The sequence below is a fragment of the Triticum urartu genome, chromosome 4A (assembly GCF_056163025.1).
Source record: "Triticum urartu cultivar PI428250 chromosome 4A, HENAU_Tu73, whole genome shotgun sequence".
Lineage (NCBI taxonomy): Eukaryota > Viridiplantae > Streptophyta > Magnoliopsida > Poales > Poaceae > Triticum > Triticum urartu.
In genome coordinates, this window is record NC_141876.1 from 219,539,596 (window position 1) to 219,562,262 (window position 22,667).

The following is a 22,667-nucleotide window of genomic DNA, read 5'->3' on the forward strand; positions in this document are numbered from 1 at the left end:
AAGTATTACGGTGGGTAAACGAATTACTGTCGAGCAATCGATAGAATTGAGCATAGTTATGAGAATATCTAGGTATGATCATGTATATAGGCATCACGTCCGAGACAAGTAGACCGAAACAATTCTGCATCTACTACTATTACTCCACACATCGACAGTTATCCAGCATGCATCTAGAGTATCATAAGAACAGAGTAATGCTTTAAGGAAGATGACCTGATGTAGAGGGATAAACTCATGCAATATGATATAAACCCCATCTTTTTATCCTCGATGGCAACAATAAAATACGTGTCGGTTCCCTTTCTGTCACTGGGATCGAGCACCGCAAGATTCAACCCAAAGCTAACCACTTCTCCCATTGCAAGAAAGATAAATCTAGTAGGCCAGACCAAACTGATAATTCGGAGAGACTTGCAAAGATAAACCAATCATACATAAAAGAATTCAGAGGAGAATCAAATATTGTTCATAGATAATCTGGATCATAAACCCACAATTCATCGGATCTCGACAAACACAACGAAAAGAAGATTACATCGAATAGATCTCCAAGAAGATCAAGGAGAACTTTGTATTGAGAACCAAAGAGAGAGAAGAAGCCATCTAGCTAATAACTATGGACCCGTAGGTCTACAGTAAACTACTCACACATCACCGGAGAGGCCATGGAGTTGATTTAGAGGCCCTCCGTGATCAATGCCCCCTCCGGCGAAGCTCCGGAAAAGGCCCCAAGATGGGATCTCTCGGGTACAGAAGGTTGCGGCGGTGGAATTAGGTTTTTGTTGTGCTCCTGGATGTTTGGGGGTACGTGGACTTATATAGGAGGAAGAAGTAAAGAAGGTCCCACGAGGGTGGAGGGCGCGCCCGGGGGGGGGGGGGGTAGGCACGCCCCCTTCCTCGTGGCTTCCTCCATTGTTTCTTGAAGCCCACTCCAAGTCTCCTGGATCACATTTGTTGAGAAAATCACGTTCTTGAAGGTTTCATTCCGTTTGGTCTCCGTTTGATATTCCTTTTCTTCGAAACCCTAAAATAGGCAAAAAACAGAAATTTGAGCTGGTCCTCCGGTTAGTAGGTTTGTCCAAAAGATGATATAAAAGTATAAAATAAAGCCCATTAACATCCAAAATAGATAATATAATAGCATGGAGCAATCAAAAATTATAGATACGTTGGAGACATATCAAGCATCGCCAAGCTTAATTGCTGTTCGTCCTCGAGTAGGTAAATGATAAAAGTAGAATTTTTGATGTGGAATGCTTTCTAACATATTTCTCAATGTAATTTTTTTATTGTGGCATGAATGATCAGATCCGAAAGATTCAAGATAAAAGTTCAATATTGACATAGAAATAATAATACTTCAAGCATACTAACTAAGCAATCATGTCTTCTCAAAATAACATGGCCAAAGAAAGTTATCCCTACAAAATCATATAGTCTGGATATGCTCTATCTTCACCACACAAAATATTTAAATCATGCACAACCCCGATGACAAGCCAAGCAATTGTTTCATATTTTGATGTTCTCAAACTTTTTCAATCTTCACGCAATACATGAGCATGAGCCATGGATATAGCACTATATGTGGAATAGAATGGTCATTGTGGAGAAGACAAAAAGGAGAAGATAGTCTCACATCAACTAGGCGTATCAACGGGCTATGGAGATGCCCATTAATAGATATCAATGTGAGTGAGTAGGGATTGCCATGCAATGGATGCACTAGAGCTATATGTATATGAAAGCTCAACAAAAGAAACTAAGTGGATGTGCATCCAACTTGCTTGCTCATGAAGACCTAGGGCATTTTGAGGAAGCCCATCATTGGAATATACAAGCCAAGTTCTATAATGAAAAATTCCCACTAGTATATGAAAGTGATAACATAGGAGACTCTCTATCATGAAGATCATGGTGCTACTTTGAAGCACAAGTGTGGAAAAAGGATAGTAGCATTGTCCATTCTCTCTTTTTCTCTCATTTTTTTATTTGGGCCTTCTTTCTTCTTTTTTGGCCTCTTCTCTTTTTTTTTAATTTTTATTTTTTGTCTGGAGTCTCATCCTGACTTGTGGGGGAATCATAGTCTCCATCATCCTTTCCTCACTTGGGACAATGCTCTAATAATGATGATCATCACACTTTATTCACTTACAACTCAATACTTAGAAGAAAATATGACTCTACGTGAATGCCTCCGGCGGTGTACCGGGATGTATAGTGATGCATGAGTGACATGTATATAGAATTATGAACGGTGGTTTTGCCACAAATACGATGTCAACTACATGATCATGCAAGCAATATGACAATGATGAAGTGTGTCATAATAACGGAACAGTGGAAAGTTGCATGGCAATATATCTTGGAATGGCTATGGAAATGCCATAATAGGTAGGTATGGTGGCTGTTTTGAGGAAGGTATATGGTGGGTTTATGGTACTGGCGAAAGTTGCGCGATACTAGAGAGGCTATCAATGGTGGAAGGGCGAGAGTGCGTATAATCCATGGACTCAGCATTAGTCATAAAGAACTCACATACTTATTGCAAAAATCTATTAATTATCGAAACAAAGTATTACACGCATGCTCCTAGGGGGATAGATTGGTAGGAAAATATCATCACTCGTCCTCAACCGCCACTCATAAGGAAGACAATCAATAAATAAATCATGCTCCGAATTCATCACATAACGGTTCACCATACGTGCATGCTACGGGAATCACAAACTTCAACACAATTATTGCTCAAATTCACAACTACTCAACTATCATGACTCTAATTTCACCATCTCCATATCTCAAAACAATTATCAAGTATCAAACTTCTCATAGTATTCAATGCACTTCTATGAAAGTTTTTATATTATAGCAAATTTCCATGTTGTTCTAAAGGACTCTCAAAATAATATAAGTTAAGCATGAGAGAACAATAGTTTCTATAAAACAAATCCACCACCATGCTCTAAAATATATAAGTGAAGCACTAGAGCAAAAACTATATAGCTTAAAAGATATAAGTGAAGCACATAGAGTATTCTAATAAATTTCAAATCATGTGAGTCTATCTCAAAAGGAGTGTACAGCAAGGATGATTGTGTTAAACTAAAAAATAAAAGACTCAAATCATACAAGACGCTCGAAGCAAAACACATATCATGTGGTGAATAAAAATATAGCTCCAAGTAAAGTTACCGATAGACGAAGATGAAAGAGGGGATGCCTTTCGGGGCATCCCCAAGCTTAGGATTTTTGGTGTCCTTGAGTTTTACCTCGGGGTGCCATGGGCATCCCCAAGCTTAGGCTCTTGCCACTCTTTTTTCCATAATCCATCAAATCTTTACCCAAAACTTGAAAACTTCACAACACAAAACTCAAAATAGAAAATCTCATGAGCTCCGTTAGCGAAAGAAAACAAAACACCACTTCAAGGTACTGTAATGAACTCATTCTTAATTTATATTGGTGTTAAACCTACTGTATTCCAACTTCTCTATGGTTTATAAACTCTTTTACTAGCCATAGATTCATCAAAATAAGCAAACAACACATGAAAAACAGAATCTGTCAAAAACAGAACAGTCTATAGTAATCTGTACCTAACGCAACTTCTGGAACCCCAAAAATTCTAAAATAAATTTCTGGACGTTAGGAATTTATCTATTAATCATGTGCGAAAAGAATTAATGAAATAGCACCTTCCAAATAAAAATGGAAGCAGTTTTCGTGAGCACAAAAGTTTCTGGTTTTTACAGCAAGATCAAAAAGACTTTCCCCAAGTCTTCCCAACGGTTCTACTTGGAACAAACACTAATTAAACACAAAAAACACAACCAAAATATAGGGTAGATAAATTATTTATTACATAACAGGAGTGAAAATCAAGGAATAAAAATAGTATTGGGTTGCCTCCCAACAAGAGATATCATTTAACGCCCCTAGCTAGGCATAAAAGCGAAGATAGATCTAGCTATTGCCATCTTTGGTAGGCAATCCATTAGTGGCTCTCATAATAGATTCATATGGTAATTTAATTTTTATTTCTAGGGAAGTGTTCCATGCCTTTCTTTAATGGAAATTGGAATTTGATATTCCCTTCCTTCATATCAATAATTGCACCAATCGTTTTAAGGAAAGGTCTACCAAGAATAATAGGACATGAAGGATTGCAATCTATATCAAGAACAATGAAATCTACAGGCACATAATTCCTATTTGCAACAATAAGAACATTATTAATTCTTCCCATAGGTTTCTTAATAGTGGAATCCGCAAGCTGCAAGTTTAAAGAACAATCATCAAAATCACGGAAACCTAGCAAATCACATAAAGTTTTCGGAATCATGGAAACACTAGCACCCAAATCACACAAAGCATAGCACTCATGATCTTTAATTTTAATTTTTATTGTAGGTTCCCACTCATCATAAATTTTTCTAGGGATAGAAACTTCCAACTCAAGTTTTTCTTCATAAGATTGCATCAAAGCATCAACGATATGTTTAGTAAAAGCTTTATTTTGACTATAAGCATGAGGAGAATTTAGCACGGATTGCAACAAGGAAATACAATCTATCAAAAAGCAATTATCATAATTAAATTCCTTGAAATCCAAGATAGTGGGTTCATTACTATTTAAAGTTTTAATCTCTTCAATCCCACTTTTAACAGTTTTAGCATCAAGATCTACAAACTCCGAATTTTTAGAACGCCTTCTAGGTAAAGGTGGCTCATCTTCAATCCCATCATTATCAAGATTCATATTGCAAAACAAAGATTTAATAGGTACACATCAATCACTTTTAGATCTTCATCTTTATTATCATGAAAACTAGAAGAACACGCTTTCACAAAGCAATCTTTCTTAGCACGCATCCTAGCGGTTCTTTCTTTGAACTCATCAATGGAAATTCTCATGGCCTTGAGAGACTCATTGATATCATGCTTAGGTAGAATAGATCTAAGTTTTAAAGAATCAACATCAAGAGAAATTGTATCAACGTTCCTAGCCAACTCATCAATCTTAAGCAATTTTTCTTCAATCAAAGCATTGAAACTCTTTTGCGAAGTAATAAATTCTTTAATATTATATTAAAAATCAGAGGGCATCTTATTATAATTTCCATAAGAATTGTTGTAGGAATTACCATAATTATTAGAGGAACTACTAGGAAATGGCCTAGCATTAAAATTACCACTATACGCGTTATTACCAAAATTGTTCCTACCAACAAAATTCTCATCCATAGATTCATTATTATTCTCAATCAAAGTAAAAAAAGGCATATCATTAGGATCAGTAGGAGCACTCTTATTAGAAAACAATTTCATAAGTTCATCCATCTTTCCACTCAAAACATTAATTTCTTCAATGGGAAAACTTTGTTTTTACCACTCTAGTTTTTGCCCACTTTGCTTATGCCACTCTAGAATTTGACATTTCACTTTTGCCACTCTTAGTTTTGACAATATATCACTTTTGCCATTCAGTGGCAAAAGCAACATTTTCAGAGTGGCAATTGTGATACATTGTCAAAAGCTAAGAGTGGCAAAAGTGAAATAAAAATTATCGTTTTTGCCATGGAATGGCATTTACGATGTATTGTCAAAATCCAAGAGTGGCAAAAGTGATATGTCAAATTCTAGAGTGGCATAAGTAAAATTGGCAAAAGCTAGAGTGGCAAAAACAAAGTTTCCCCTTCTTCAATTGCATGCACTTTTTTACTAGTAGATCTTTCAGTGTGCCATTGAGAATAATTAACTATAATATTATCTAGGAGTTTCGTAGCTTATCCTAAAGTGATTTCCATAAAAGTTGCCCCCGCGGCCGAATCTAGAAGATTTCTAGAAGCAAAATTCAATCCGGCATAAAAATTTGTATAATCATCCAAAGATTTAAACCATGTGTAGGGCAATTATGTATCATTAATTTCATCCTCTCCCAAGATTGTGCAACATGTTCATGATCAAGTTGCTTAAAATTCATAATATCGTTTCTAAGAGAGATGATTTTAGCGGGAGGAAAATACTTAGAGATAAAAGCATCTTTGCACATATTCCATGAATCAATACTATTTTTAGGCAAAGACGAAAACCAAGCTTTAGCACGATCTCTAAGCAAAAACGGAAATAGCTTCAATTTAACAATATCATTGTCCACATCTTTCTTCTTTTGCATATCACACAAATCAACAAAGCTATTCAGATGGGTAGCGGCATCTTCACTAGGAAGGCCGGAGAATTGACCTTTCATGACAAGATTCAACACAGGAGCATTAATTTCACAAGATTCAACATCGGTAAGAGGAGCAATCAGAGTACTAAGAAAATCATTGTTGTTGGTATTGGTAAAGTCACACAATTTAGTATTATCTTGAGCCATCGTGACAAGCAAGCAATCGAACACACAAGCAAACAAGAAACATGGAAAAAGGCAAATAGGGAAAGAGAAGGGGAATGGAGAGAGAGAGGGTGAATAAAACGGCAAGGGTGAAGTGGGGGAGAGGAAAATGAGAGGCAAATGGCAAATAATGTAATGCGAGGGATAAGAGTTTTTGATGGGTACTTGGTATGTCTTGACTTAGCAACGGCACATGAAATGACTCGTTGTTGGGAGTCAAATCTTGACTTGAATTGGCGCGAATCTCCCCGGCCACGACGCCAGATATCCTTCTTGCTACCTCTTGAGCACTGCGTTGGTTTTCCCTTGAAGAGGAAAGGGTGATGCAGCAAAGTAGCGTAAGTATTTCCCTCAGTTTTTGAGAACCAAGGTATCAATCCAGTAGGAGATCACGCTCAAGTCCCACGCACCTACACAAACAAATAAGAACCTCGCAACCAACGTGATAAAGGGGTTGTCAAGCCCTTCACGGTCACTTACGAGAGTGAGATCTGATAGATATGATAAGATAATATTTTTGGTATTTTTATGATAAAGATGCAAAGTAAATTAAAAAGCAAAATAAATAACAAAGTATTGGAAGATTAATATGATGGAAGATACACCCAGGGGCCATAGGTTTCACTAGTGGCTTCTCTCAAGAGCATAAGTATTACAATGGGTAAACGAATTACTCTTGAGCAATTGATAGAATTGAGCATAGTTATGAGAATATCTAGGTAGGATCATGTATATAGGCACCATGTCCGAGACAAGTAGACCAAAATGATTCTGCATCTACTACTATTACTCCACACATGGACCGCTATCCAACATGCATCTAGAGTATTAAGTTCATAAGAACAGAGTAATGATTTAAGGAAGATGACATGATGTAGACGGATAAACTCATGCAATATGATAACCCCATCTTTTTATCCTCGATGGCAACAATACAATACGTGTCTGTTTCCTTTCTATCACTGGGATGGAGCACCGCAAGATTGAACCCAAAGCTAAGCACTTCTCCCATTGCAAGAAAGGTCAATCTAGTAGGCCTAGCCAAACTGATAATTCGAAGAGACTTGCAAAGATAAACCAATCATACATAAAAGAATTCAGAGGATAATCAAATATTGTTCATAGATAATATGGATCATAACCCCACAATTCATCGGATCTCGACAAACACACCGCAAAAAAAGATTACATCGAATAGATCTCCAAGAAGATCGAGGAGAACTTTGTATTGAGATCCAAAGAGAGAGAAGAAGCCATCTAGCTAATAACTATGGACCCGTAGGTCTGAAGTAAACTACTCACACATCACCAAAGAGGCCATGGAGTTGATGCAGAGGCCCTCCGTGATCAATGCCCCCTCCGGCGGAGCTCCAAAAAGGCCCCAAGATGGGATCTCTAGGGTACAGAAGGTTGCGGCGGTGGAATTAGGTTTTCGTGGTGCTCCTGGATGTTTGGGGGTACGTGGACTTATATAGGAGGAAGAAGTACGTCGGTGGAGCAACGGAGGGCCCACGAGGGTGGAGGGCGCGCCTAGGGGGGTAGGCACGCCCTCCTGCCTCGTGGCTTCCTCCGTTGTTTCTTGACACCCACTCCAAGTCTCCTAGGTCACGTTTGTTGAGAAAATCACGTTCCCGAAGGTTTCATTCCATTTGGACTCCATTTGATATTCCTTTTCTTCGAAACCCTAAAATAGGCAAAAAAAACAGCAATTTGGGCTGGGCCACCGGTTAGTAGGTTGGTCCCAAAAATGATATAAAAGAGTGAAATAAAGCCCATTAACATCCAAAATAGATAATATAATAGCATGGAGCAATCAAAAATTATAGATACGTTGGAGACGTATCAGCGCTCATCTTGCCACGCCGCATCGGGATCGTCCCTTAAGAAGGGTACGTCGACACAATGCGGATCTTCAAAAAGGAAGGCGGATAGCGATTCTTCCAAGCTTCGATCTTCATCAAAAAGGTACAGCTTTTCATACGCCCTGCGGCAAACATGCCGAACTGTGACATTTTTCTCCTTCCCCATATTCCAGGAAGATCACTCACCGGACTATATCCGGAGACCTCACCGGACATATGTCCATCAATCTGACCCCGGACCCTACCTCTTGGGCGAGAGTCGATACGGGTGCCATGTCTGATTGTCCTCTCTCTGATGATTCGGGTAATGTATCCATTACCAACTTTGAGGTGGAGAGTGCCATGAACCATTGGCGCCAGAGGGCAGCTATGCGTGATCCTAATTTTACTGATGAGGCATTCAATGCCTTCAGTTCAGCGGATGCATATATCCGGGGTGCTCGAGATGGGCTTGTCGGGGCCACTCGCCAACTTTCAAAGGATATGCGGGTGAGATCATTTTGTGTAGATTTAATGTCCATATACCAGTAGCCCCCGAGACTTAAAAACAGTTGAAGCAACTGATTTTAAGGATTGATGTATAATCAGATACTTACGAAGAAGAACAACATGCTATCTCGGGAGCTGGAGCAGTGTCGGACCCAGCTGACTGCTCTTACTGCCGAACTGGAGAAGTCCAAGGAGGCACCGACTGGTAATGTTCTATTTTGTCCAGGAAAATAATCATGTGGCAGTCATGTTTATGCAAATGAACACTGTTGCATTTTACAATGGCAGGATCAGTGGCACATTTGGAAGGGAAACTGAAGGCTGCCCAGGCGGACAAAGAACATGCTGAAAGGCACGAGGCCACCGGTCATCGTGTACTAACACAAACCAGGGATGAGAAGAATAAGCTGCAGGACGCCAACACCCAACTCGGCGAAGAGCTGAAAGATGTGCGAGCCCAACTAGCGGACGCCTTGAAGGAGAATAAAAAGCTGGGAGGCGGCATATTCAGTATGCCTTTTAACTTATTGTCCTTATAGTTCGCTGATGCGAATTCTAATAGGTTTATGCCTGTAGGTGTGTTGACTGGGCGGCCCGAAGAAGAGGTGTCCACATTTCAGGGCGATCTACTACAAGAGCTATCGAAGGTGCATGAGCGAGCGCGGAAGGCAATGAGGAACATCCCTAAGGCTTTATGGCTAGTCGATTGTCCTCCATCAAGTATGGAGGACCTCGTGAATTTATTCAAGGGAGCTTGGCGCCGTTTTGGGTTATGGAAGATATCGACATGCCGAGAAGGTGCGCTGGAAGCCTGGGCCATGGTAAAAACACAACACATCGGACTTGATCCCAATCATATGGCTCGGGTCAGACCTCGAGGATCTGACGGACAGGAAATTTCGGTCAGCCTGGTGTACGACCAAGTAAAGTTGGCCGCCAAGTTCTCCCAACAGGATTGTAACTAGACAGCCTGGTAGAGGGTCTAGAGGAAGAAAAAGTTTTTGAGTATGAGTAAAAATGTACTTTTGTCAACAAACTTGTCTCCAGCCGAATTCACAAAATGATTGTCATGGCAGACCTTCTGCTTCGACCTTCGAAAACCCTAGGTTAGGATTATTTCCAAATACTATACCATAGGTATACACCGAAGTATGTACGGAAAGCAGGCAGTCCAGTCATCAATGCTTAAACAGACAAGTTGTATTCAGGGAGTTATGTTATAGTACATTTGATTGTAAGAAACATCTCCCAGAGAGAATAGTTCCGTTAAGGGTTCCTTTCCCTGGGCTAGTATGCGGTTCTTTGTGCATACCGAAGCTATGATGCTGAAAAATCACAATACGCATTTATACTCTGGGGTTTTGTAGTGCCATGAGGGCAGTTCGTCTTTTACTCACTGACCAATCATTCCCTTAATAACGCTAGCTTTCGGCTTCACCTGTCCGAGGTACATGTCCGGATGACCCGGCTGTAACAATCGCAGAGGTGCTCCCTTTATGCCCTAGCCGAACAAAGGGGAACGTAGGGCATAAGCACAGGAGCCAGGCAACCCAGCTTGGCAAAAACTTAAGTCATAAAGGTGCATATAAGGGTGAAGAAAAGACATATATGGATAGATGACACATATATATGGTGAGCTTGATGCTCGAAAAATAATAACAAGAATAAGCTTCTTGTGAAAAGAAGCCCCCGGGTATTGTGGGGTAAGTACATTTGAGGATGTCTACCCTTCATGTGTATGGTTTATCTGAAAACGAACTAGAAGTCGTATAGAAACGAGGCAAAAAACAGAAAAACTTTAAAAAGGAGAAAAGACAGAACGAGAAAAAGGTATATGTGCGGACTTAGGCGTAGAATCTTCGGAGCCTTGCGGCGTTTCATGGGTTTGGATCCAAGCGATTGTACGAAGCATTGCGAAGATGATAGGCTCCTCCAGTGAGAACTTCATCTATAATGAAGGGACCCTCCCATTTGGGCTTGAGCTTGTCCTTTCTCTTTTTTGGTAGGTGTAAAACTAGTTCACCGATATTGTAGGTCTTTGCCCATACTTCTCTGCTTTGGTATCGCCGAGCCTGCTGTTGATAGAATGCGGAACGGGCCTTCACGACATCGCGCTCCTCCTCCAAGCCGTCCAGGTCGTCCTGCCAATCGATGGTATCCGGAGTATGCCTCGAGGAAACATAGTGAATCGTATCCCGCGGTTGCATCGATAATCTGTTTGATGCGTGGTAGTGGGAAGGGGTCCTTAGGGCAGGCCTTGTTAAGGTCTTTGAAATCGACACACATGCGTCAGGATTTATCCTTCTTTGGTACCATGACCAGGTTTGCTAGCCAGTCTGGATGTTTGATCTCTTTGATAAACCTAGCTTCACGTAGTTTGGCCATTTCCTCCCCCATAGCCTATCGTTTGGGTTGAGAAAATTGCCGGAGCGTTTGTTTGACCGGCTTGTATCCCTTCAGTATATTGAGACTATGTTCGGCCAGGGCACGTGGGATTCCTGGCATATCTGAGGGGTTCACGCGAAGATGTTCCAATTCTCACGCAAGAACGCGCGTAATGCGGCGTCGACCGTCGGGTCCAGCTATGCCCCAATGGGCCTTTTGTCAAGAATTACGTCGTCCCTATCCACCGTAGAACGTAGTGCGGTCAGTTCCTCATCCGTTAGGGCTTCGGACAATGCTTCAAGGGCCAGGGATGTGATTTTATTTTCGGAGCGGAGTGCTATGTCCTGATCATTGGAGATAGTGATAACACCATTGGGCCCGGGCATTTTGAGCTTCATATACCCGTAGTGAGGTATAGCTTGAAAGCGTGGGAATGCATCTCGCCCTAACAGGGCATGATATCCACTGTTAAAAGGAGCCACCTAGAAGATTAACTCTTCGGACCTATAGTTTTCTGGTGTCCCGAACACCACATCCAGCTTAATTTTCCCCGAGCATCTTGATCCCCTTCTGGGAATGATTCCCCTAAAGGATGTATTGCTCTCCTCAATGCGACTCCTGTCTATTTGTGTTTTATTGAGCGTTTCCTCGGAGATGAGGTTTAGTCTGCTGCCACCGTCCATTAGCACTTTAGTGAGCCGAAAACCGTCCACAATTGGGTTGAGGACCAGAGTGGCTAGTGCCCGGACTGAGCGGGATCTTGGTTCGTCGTTGGCATTGAAAGTAATTGCCGTATCATTCCAAGGGTTTATTGCTTCTACATGGCAAACTTCGGGACGGTCGCGAAGCGCCCGTTTTCACCGATTATTTGATGAGAAGGTCTCGAAGACTGTGAGTACTTCGGGATCGTGTTCCGAATAGTACTTTTCTGGTGTAGTATTGGTGAGGATACCCTCACCGCTCTTGGCCACCTGCCAGAGTATCCAACATGCCCGTAGGCAGTGCATTGGTTCGGTATTCGGCATCATATGTATTTGATAGGGCCTGTCGTGCCATTCTCCGAAGACAGTTTTGTGTCCCATAAAGGGCATGAATTTCTTGTCCATGGGATGATGATTATTTGCCCCATGAGGGTGCACCCTTTTTGTCCATCCGGAATATGGCTTAAAGGCCTGCGGTTCCCAGCGGGCTATCTGAGTTTCCAGGCGCTTTCCGTTGCGTAGTACTTCTGCACTATGCATGTCAAATCTGCAAAGTGTGGGACATGACAGTGATTGAGGGCATTAAGGATTCCCTCGTCCATACAGTTGCTGCGAAATACTGAAATTGTGTCGTCGTCGCGGCAGTCCTTTATCTTGTTTTTAACAAGGGGAAATCTAGCCCAAAAGTGATGGACTGTTTCCTGAGGCTGCTGCCGCACATACATTAGGTCGCATATGTGTCCGAAGAGCCGGATTTTCTTGGAGAATATTGCTTGTGGTGGGTGGGTGGGTTCAAATTCACACCTTGACCCACCATGGAATCCGGAGCTTGAAGAATTTCCGAGGTTACCAGCCGAGCATCCGGAGTGTCCGCAGAATTCTCAGGCTTAATGCCCGATTCTGTGTTCGGAGGATAGGGAGTGTCCTCTCGAGGGTGGGTATCCGGTTCTCCGGGTTTGGAAATCCGAACATAGTTGGTTCTCAGTGTAGGAGAGGAGTTATTGTCAGCCTGTTCCTCCACAACCGCTACCTGATGGGTGACCAGTGGAGATTTAATTTCTCTCTGATCGGGTTTAAGCCTGATTAGATCATAGTTAGTTGAGACTCCCAGGGCGGCTATGCGATCTAGCAGCTCGTTCAAAGATGATAGATCTGCCAGATCCATCTTATCGGAATATTCAAGGATGACACAGAGGGGATTTTCGGCGACCTGGGGGGTTGCTTTTGGCTTAATGGTCGGACTGGCACCCACAGTGAAGTCGCCGAGCCAGAGGGTTTGCCCTGGAGTTAGGACTCCATCAGAAGTGATATTGTCATTAGTGACAAGGCGGTCCATCGGTCCTTCAGCTGACGCCACAGAGGAATTCTCAATGAAAGCACCAATGCCGGTGTAAAAACTGGCAGATCTCGGGTAGGGGGGTCCCGAACTATGCGCCTAAGGATCGATGGTAACAGGAGACAGGGGACACGATGCTTACCCAGGTTCGGTCCCTTTTGATGGAGGTAATACCCTACATCATGCTTGGTTGACTTTGATGACTATAGGGGTTACAAGAGTTGATCTACCACGAGATCATGATGGCTAAACCCTAGATGTCTAGCCTATGTGATTATCATTGCCTCTACGGACTAAACCCTCAGTTTTATATGGACACCAGAGGGAGCTAGGGTTGTACAGAGTCAGTTCACAGAGAAAGGAATATTCATATCCGCACGCCAAGCTTGCCTTCCGCGCAAAGGAGAGTTCCATCCGGACACGAGGGAAAGTCTTATATCTTGTATATTCACGACCCATTAGTCCGGCCCATGTTGCATAGCTCGGACGCCCGAGGACCCCCTAATCCAGGACTCCCTCAGCTGGGCTGACCCAAGCATGCGCACCATGCCCAGCCCCGCTCGCGGGGTGCTTGAGAGAGAGAGAGAGCGGCTGGCAATTGTCGTACCTCCTTAAAAATAAGATTCAAAATAGGAAACACCGCGAGGAGAAACATTCCCACCCCTTTTTGACTAAAGACGAAAGAGCTTCAAATTTCAGTCTAAGAAATGGCAAATTCGATTACAAAAGAGGGCAAAAAACAGGCGCGTCTGGCGCTTATACTAGTCTTACCACTAGCTCAGAGCACGGGGCTTCCATTGGGCGTGGGCATAGTCGTTGTAAGACTGTGTCATCCGCCAGTGCAGAGCATGGGGATTCCACCGGGCGTGGTCATAGTCGTTGTAAGACCGTGACTCTAGTGCGAAGCATGGGGCTTGCACTGGGCATGGGCATAGTTGTTGTAAGACCGTGCCATCCACCAGCGTGGAGAATAGGGCTTCCACTTGGAGGTGGGTGGGAGCCCCCGTGAGGCCCAGGGCGACGCTCAGGAGACTTCGGGGCATGTACAACCCCACTCATTATTACATGAGAGTGTCACGGAGAGAACCTCAGGTGGCACAAGATGCTCCATGCCCTCGGGGAAAGGAGCCCCGTCCTCTGCCTCCGGGCATGCAGCGGCGGGGAATGGAAATCATGGGGCCCTGTCTCTCGGGGCGGAACGAGGCCCAGGCGCGGTGCCCAAATGCGGGTCGCTAGGGGGTGCTTGGGTTCGTGGGGGGGCCCCGCCACCCGCTGCGTGGCCCCGTAGTCTCATGGAGGGGGGGGGGGTTCTGGGACCTCGCGAGCACCTTGGTTGCACCAGCGTAGGTGAGTCCTCATACCTCGCCTAGCCGAACTCGCCGTGAGTCCCCATATTCCTCCTGAGGCCCCAGCGGGGACCTCGGCCTCGGAGCTCCTGAGGGCTCCGTGCTAGGGCGCCTGGCTTGGCCGCAGTTCCGCAGGTGCACCGAAGAAACATGATTTACCTGAGTTTCAAGGTTAGTGCGATATCTTTTGGAGGGGCTAGTTGCAAACAAGGGTTTGTCGTCGCTGGCGGTGCAGCCAGGAGCATCATATCGGCTCTTGAGGAGCCCAAACCTTACGGGGTCCTGACAATCTCGGCAACCAAAACCCGCTGGAGGTGACGCGCTTGACTTTTACTCCTGCCGTCGGGCGGGCCCGTTGACAGCGGGGCCATGGCCACGGTGTCCACCACCTTGTTGTCAGCCCCCAATTTTTCCACCTTATTGAACGCTACTGCCACCACCCGACTATACCTGTCGTGAGACGGCCTGTGGGTGCAACCTCCCTTGTCCAACATCCGGGGAAGCGCCTCCTAAGCTGAGTGGGAGGCCCAACTTGCAGCATGGCCCCCCCTGGGGCTCCCTGAGTCTTCTCCTGATGGACACGCGGGTGCGGGGAGGGAGAGCGCGGGCCCGGGGTGGGGGCGCGACTCCTGTAGAAAATGGGAGGGCTCCAGGACTTCGCACGTGCCGTTGAGCAGCTTGGCGACTCAGTCGAGCCAGGCATCGTAAACACCATTGGTGGGTCAGTGGCACAAGAGATCATGTGCCACGAGGAGCGTGGCTTGAGCGCTCGTGAACTCATGATAAGCGCAAGATGGTGACGTCGTGGCGGGGCTGAAGGTGGGCGCGGCGGTATGACCGCCGTACCATCTATGAAGTGGTAGCGACGGGTTCTACTGGCGGCTAACGGTGCCGCTTGTGGCGTCCGCCCGCGGGGCTAATGGGGTGGTAAGGAGCGTGTCCGCAAGGGGATGCCACATGGGCTGCATGAGAGGCCCATCACCCAGCATGGGCTCGGTGAGCTTTGGTCATAGGGTGGACGAAGCAAAGACGAAACAAGGACGATAGAAGTCGACACGCCCCCTACCTGGCGCACCAAATGTCGGATTCCGGGCTTCGCAGACCCAAGAAGGTTCGAACTCTGGGGCGAGTGCGAAGATCTCAACCTCTCAAGTCTGAAGCTTTTCACCCAACAGCCTAGCCTCGTCGGGTACGCACATGGGCGGGGAAGAACATTAATGAAGCAGTTTACCCAGGTTTGGGCCACCTTGCTGTGTAAAACCCTACTCCTACTTTGTGGTGGATTGGCCTCACGAGGGTCTAAGGATGAACAAGTACAGAGGATGAACAGCCTCACGAGGGCTATGGTGGTGAGGTTGGAGGGGGTCTGATCTAGGTCCGATCCCTCTCTACGGTGGTGGCTAACCTATATTTATAGAGGCCTCGGTCCTCTTCCCACAAAACTTAGGCAGGAAGGGATCCCATAGTGGCCTATTCAAAAGGGGACAAGAAGTACATCTAATCCTGACAAAAGGTGGTCTTCGCCTGCAAAGCTTCTTGTCGTACCCATGGAGGGCCTCCTACACTGGGACTTTGCTACAGGGATTGCCCTGGCCGATCAGGTGAGAAGAAAATTTGGTTCCATAGTTCATTTCTCCCCCTCTCTAGGCTCCAAATAGTTCTTCTTGGTGGTCTCCTTTTCTTCGGCCGGTTTTCCTCTGTCGGTGGAATCTGTGGGTGTTGCACTCCAATGCTGTCTTGGAGGGATTTGCAAATGGTTCAATGTGTTACAACTTAATTCCTGATTGTTTCGGTTCTCTGTGGCAAATAATTCGGTGGGACATTTTATTTATAGACTCAGAGACCGTATTTGGCCTGATTTTGTCTGTCATTTCCATTTGGTCAATGGGAGATTTGCCAAAGCCCCAATTCTTGATTCTCATTGGCATGTAGACTCTGAGCTTGCTAACATCTCTGATCGGTGTCCTGTTGGAATTAAATCTTCGTTGGGGCTTTCACAGCCTGATCGTGACTATGCCCATTCTTCTCGTGCGGTTTTACAAAAATCTCATTTGGTACGTCTGGATCATATGCAATTTTCTAATAAGCAAGCTATTGAGGCCTCATCTTCGTCGATCAAGAACATGGTTACTCATGATCAATCACCAAGTTCATACATTCAATTTGGCTCCTTTACTCCTCCGATGTGAGATGCTCAATTGCCGGATACCTGCTTGATGCCCGCGGGCAACATTGATCACCTAGGATTAATGGAGCATTTTATGCCCAGGTTGATTTGGAGGATAAACGATCTACGCAATTTATTTGTTTTGGGAATTTTAAATGACCTTTGAAAGTGCCATATCCTACCCTGCCTCGCTGCTTCTTGTCCTTAGCCCACAAATATGCTCGGGCCCATGACACCTGGCCTGCTTTGCTTATAGCCCGCCATAAAGCTGACTTGGCCCAGGCCCATTACTCGCTGGAGGAAATCCTCTTTTTATCAGATAATTGGGCAGCCCTATGCTCTAAATGTTTACAATGGGGTCACCAAAAATTAGCGTGCCAGAATCGAATAATATGCATTAACTGTTCTGCACCGGACCACAAGGCACATCATTGCCCCACTCTTGGTAAGTCTTTGCTATTTTATGGTCTAACCCCCCGATCAATAATCCTACCCCTCCCGCCGGATCCTCTGCACCTTCCCATTTGAGCTCCAAGGCTCGAGCTTCTAAACCAACCGTCCGATGTGCTGTGTGTGGTGGATATGGACACAGGGAACGACCCTGTTTTAAAAGGAAATTTGCATCTAAATGGCAATGGATCCCCAAGACCACATAACCTTCCTCTTCTAGCCCTCACGCTCCAAATTCCACCTCAAAAACTGAAACTCCCTAGCCCCGTCCCATGTCTTTGCCACTGCCTCTGTCCTCGACCAGTCTGTGCTCCTCTCCCATGGCGAACTATCTGCTCAACCCGGTCCCCTTCCTCCCACCGGGATTCACCGTCGAGCCTGGTCTGGTAGACCGCATTATGCGCAGTGGGATGGTGGTCGGCCCTATCCTGCCGCTCAACCATGATTTCTTGGTCATTCCTGGGATGAGCCACTATATTCCGCTGCATAAACCGGGCCGCCATACGCAACACCATCGTTGGGCTGCTTCATGAATCCCAACTGTTCGCCACTAAGGTTAGCGATCACCACTTTGGCATTGGGATTTTTTGATCCGTGGACAATTTCGTGAGGGATACTGCTGTCAACACTCCTGTTGAACTAGAAGATGAAGATTTGCTAGTCAGTTTTGTCCCGCATAATGAAGCTATGAACATGCGCACCACCTCGTTTGGCCCTGAAGTTTGGCTCATGTTCTTTGGTTTTTTTGTACGATTACGAGACTGATTACTATCTTACCAAAGCTCTGGGTAGTCATGCATCTCTAGTTTCTTGGTACAATCCAAGGCAGGATAGGCGTTTCATTTTGCTCAAGGCTCGCATGATCTGTTTGCGCCTGATCCCGAAAAGCTTCGTGGTTTGGCAATTGGGTGGAGCTCGTGATTGCTGGACCATGGAGGTCACTATCTTACCCAGCAAAGACTGGAATGGCTGCTTCCTAAAGTTCTACCTGCTGGTGAAGAACCTCCTCCTCCGGATGGTAAACCACATCCCCAGTTTAGACCTGAGCTAACTGCAGGGCAGTTGTACGAGCAGTAGGTTCACAATTGGCTGGTCCAGAATGCAGCACCACAGGCTGCCAACAATGGTCACAATGATGCTGCTGCAAATCATAATCATGCTAATGCTGGCTCGGGTGTTTCGCATGCTCCTCCTGCTCCACCTCTGCCTGCACTTCCCCCTCACCTAGTTAATTATCAAGCTTGGTTGGTTGCATAGGGCTTGATGGTTCAGCATGGTCTTATGCCTGAAAATAACATGTCAGATAGTCCAACTGAAGCCTGGAATGATTCCATTACAGTCTCTGATGACAACAGTTCAGAAGACTCAGTTTTGGCTTTGGTTTCTCTCCAACCCCAGCCTCTTATGGATCAGCAACCAGCCTAGGATCACCTCAACATTTCTATGACTCTGCATAACCAAGGGATTCAGTTTGCTCACTCTGCTGAAGGGAATGATCTCCTGTCTCTGCTCATTGTTGAACCTGTCCCCGTCAACAGCTCAACATGTATTTGTTCAATGCTCTGCGCCCTCTTATTGCTATTATTGGTCCCTAGAGGCATAGCTATGGCATGCGGGATACCACAGTTGCAGTTTCTGTTCGTGTTGACTCCACTTATTCAGGTATACAATTTTCATAGTTTGATGCACCTGTCACTACTGCTTCTTCAGTGATCATCTCTGAACTGCCTGATGAGGAGGAGCCTCTTGCTACTATCGACACTGATCCCTCCAACACCGTTGTTGTGGCTGCTGCTCAACCTGATACTGAAGCTAGTCATTTTGCTGCACCGCCCTCTGAAGGATTGGGCCTTGCTTCTGTCGAGATGGCTTTGGCTCCCATTGGTCCTCTTGTGACCCATGGACGTCGCCCACATGCTCCAATTCCAATCTGCATGACTGAAGTTCGACCCAGCAATCGTATCAACAAGTACAACGATTTCCATGTGTCTCCTCCCTCTGATAGTCGTGAGGTGACTTCCAAAGTCAAGCCTCGTGTGACCCCTTCTTTTGCCTCCTTTTCCACGGCCATGCATGATGGTCATACGACAATCCCACCACCAATTACTATTGCTACTCTCCAGGCCATTAGTGTTCATCGCTGTGCTGTCCCTGCTAATGAGCTTACTTCTGAAGCTTTGCTAGAGCTCCTCCCTTTACTAAAGAATCGTCTCAGGCAGGTACATCTCAGGCACAGGAGGGGGGTGCTGATGCTTCGCCTAGCTCCGCTTGATTGAGCTCTTTTTCTTTCCTATGCGACTTTTGCGTTGTTGGAACATACTATCCTAGAACATTAGGGGTTTAAATTCGGAAGACAAGCAACTGGCTATTAATAACGCGATCAAGACTAGTGGGTGTTCTTTTGTCTAAATACAAGAGACAAAAAAGACTTCTTTTGATCTTGCGTTTATCAAATCTTGTTGTCCGCGTCAGTTTGACCAATTTTCTTATGTTTCCTCTCATGGATCTTCAGGCGGCCTACTTACTGTCTGGAAAAGTTCAATGTTTACGGGTACTGTCATTTTCTCTGAATCTTTCGCTTTGGTTGTTAACTTTGTCAGCACGCAGATCTCACAGACTTGGACCCTGGCTAACATTTACGGTCCTTGTTCGGGTGATCAATGTGACACATACACCAATTGGCTATATTATCTTGATATTCCGAGCACGAGCGACTGGCTACTTCTAGGTGACTTCAATTACATCAGAGCCCCCGACAATCGTAATAAACCGGGCGGTAGCATTTAGGACATGACCATGTTCAATGATATGATACACTCACAAAACTTAATTGAACTTCCTATTAAAGGTCGCGCCTACACCTGGAGTAATATGCAACAGGATCCACTATTAGAACAACTCGATCGGTTCTTTACATCACTGCATTGGACAAATATCTACCCCAAGACACTTGTTAAACCCCTCAGTAAGCTGGTCTCTGATCATATCCCATGCATCGTCTCCATTGAAACAAAGAACCCTGGAAGTAATCTTTTCCGCTTTGAGCCATTTTGGATCCTTCACCCAGGCTTCATGAATTTGGTCAAGGATACCTGGTCAAAACCTGTCCATTCTACAAATGCCGCAACTATTATGTGCCATAAATTTAAGGCTCTCCGCCACGTGCTAAAAAACTGGAGTAAACACATTTCTCGCCTCTCCATTGCCATTGAAAATTGTAATATAACCCTGGCTGATCTGGATGAACTTGAGAATAAACATGCATTGACTATTTCTAAGACCAACATCCGTTTAATTCTCAAGAAACACCTTCTACGTCTCCTTCATTACCAGAAGCAATACTGGAAAAAACGATGTACAATTCATTGGATGAAGTTTGGAGATGAGAACACTAAGTTCTTTCAAGCGGTGGCCACCGAGCGTTATCGTAGAAACAACATTGCTTGCCTCCGTGATGACGATGGGAACTAGCTTGATGATCACCCGGAAAAAGAATCTCTTTTATTCCAAACTGATAAGGATCGGCTAGGTAGGGCGTCGCACTCTGAGATGAAATTTGACCTACCTACCATTATTCAAAGAGCTAACTTCCTATATCAACTCACCGACCCTTTTACGCATGCTGAAATTGACGATGTGGTAAAAGAGATGTGCTGATCGAGCCCCAGGCTCGGATGGTTTTAGTGGCTCCTTCCTCAAAGCTTGTTGGCCTATCATAAAACATGACTTCTACAATCTATGCTCCCAATTCCATGATGGCACGCTTCATCTCACAAGCATCAATGATGGACTGATCACACTCATTCCCAAGGTGACCTCACCTGAAATAGTCAATGATTACCGCCCGATCACACTTCTCAATTGTTGCCTCAAGCTGATAACTAAATTGCTTGCCAACCATCTTCAACGGGTCATCTTGCAACTTGTCCACCGCAACCAATACGGTTTCATAAAAGGGTGCACTATACAAGATTGTCTAGCCCGGTCATTCCAATACATCCATCAATGTCAAACATCAAAGAGGAAAAATATCTTGCTCAAACTGGATTTTGCCAAGGCGTTTGACACCATCAACCATGAGGCTATGATTACGATCATGCGCCATATGGGGTTTAATGCCAAATGGATTGCATGGATCAAAACCATCTTCTGCTCAGGTTGTTCTTCGGTGTTGCTCAATGGTGTGCCGGGTCAGCAATTCCATTGCCATAGTGGAGTGCGCCAAGGAGACCCGCTCTCTCCCCTCATTTTTGTACTTGCTGCGGATCTTCTCCAGGCTGCTATCAATGATGCTTTCAGACAGGATAAAATTGACCTACCTTTCCCATGTGCTGCCCTGACTGATTAACCGGTTATTTAATATACCAACGACACCATCCTTGTCCTGCCTGCATGCCCTCGTCAAATCACACTAGTCAAAGATATTCTTACCGAGTATGCATCCTCAATTGGGCTCAAGATCAACTTTCACAAATCAACCTTGATACCCATCAACTTGGATGAAGCAGAGACCATCTCTCTAGCATATTTGGATGTTCCGTTGGTCGCATGCCTTTCACGTACTTGGGTCTACCTCTCGAGACATCAAAACCATATATTTAGGACCTCATGCCCATCGTTTGTAGTGCAGAACGTCGTCTCACCCCAACTATTCCTATGATGTCGTACGGAGCTAAACTCTATTGGCTTAATGCAAGGGTCACATCCTTGCTGATTTATGCCATGTGCACTTTGGACTAAAAAGTTTGAACAATGAGAGAAGTGTAATTCGCTAGCTGCCTGGGATATGGTTTGCAAACCAAAGAAAATCGGAAGGCTGGGAGTGATCAGCCTAAAAATTCAAAATGAAGCCCTCCTCATGAAATTCTTGCACAAATTCTATAACAGGAAGGACATCCCGTGGGTCAGTTTGATCTGGGATGCCTACTACCCTGACAAAGTACCACATTCCACAGACCCGCTGGGCTCTTTTTGGTGGCATGACATTCTTAAACTCACGCCCAAATTTCGTGGGGTTTCTAAAGTTTTGGTTGTTGATGGGACGACGACGCTCTTTTGGAAAGACATATGGATGGACAACGTAATACAAGACTCACACCCCCGGGCTTTCTTATTTGTGCTGCATGAAGACGTATCTATCAAGCGTTTTTTGTGGAGCACGACATTGCATGAGCTCTTTCATTTACCTCTCACACCCCAAACCCACCACGAATTACGGGACCTTCAAACTCTCTCCTTGCAAACCAACCCAACCACCTCGACCTCTGATATCTGGTTGTACTCATGGGGCAAAACTGAATTCAAGGCATCTGATTACTACAAATTTTGCTTCCGTGAAGCCAGTGCCCACCGCACCTTGAACCTGCTCTGGCGATCTAAATGTACAATGAAGCTCAAGGTGTTCGGGTGGCTGCTCTTCCATGACCGTCTCAACACCCACAATATATAGAGGAGGCGACATTATAATATTGGGGATGACTATGATTGCCTCTTATGTGGTCGACACGTTGAAGAAATGGTTGATCATA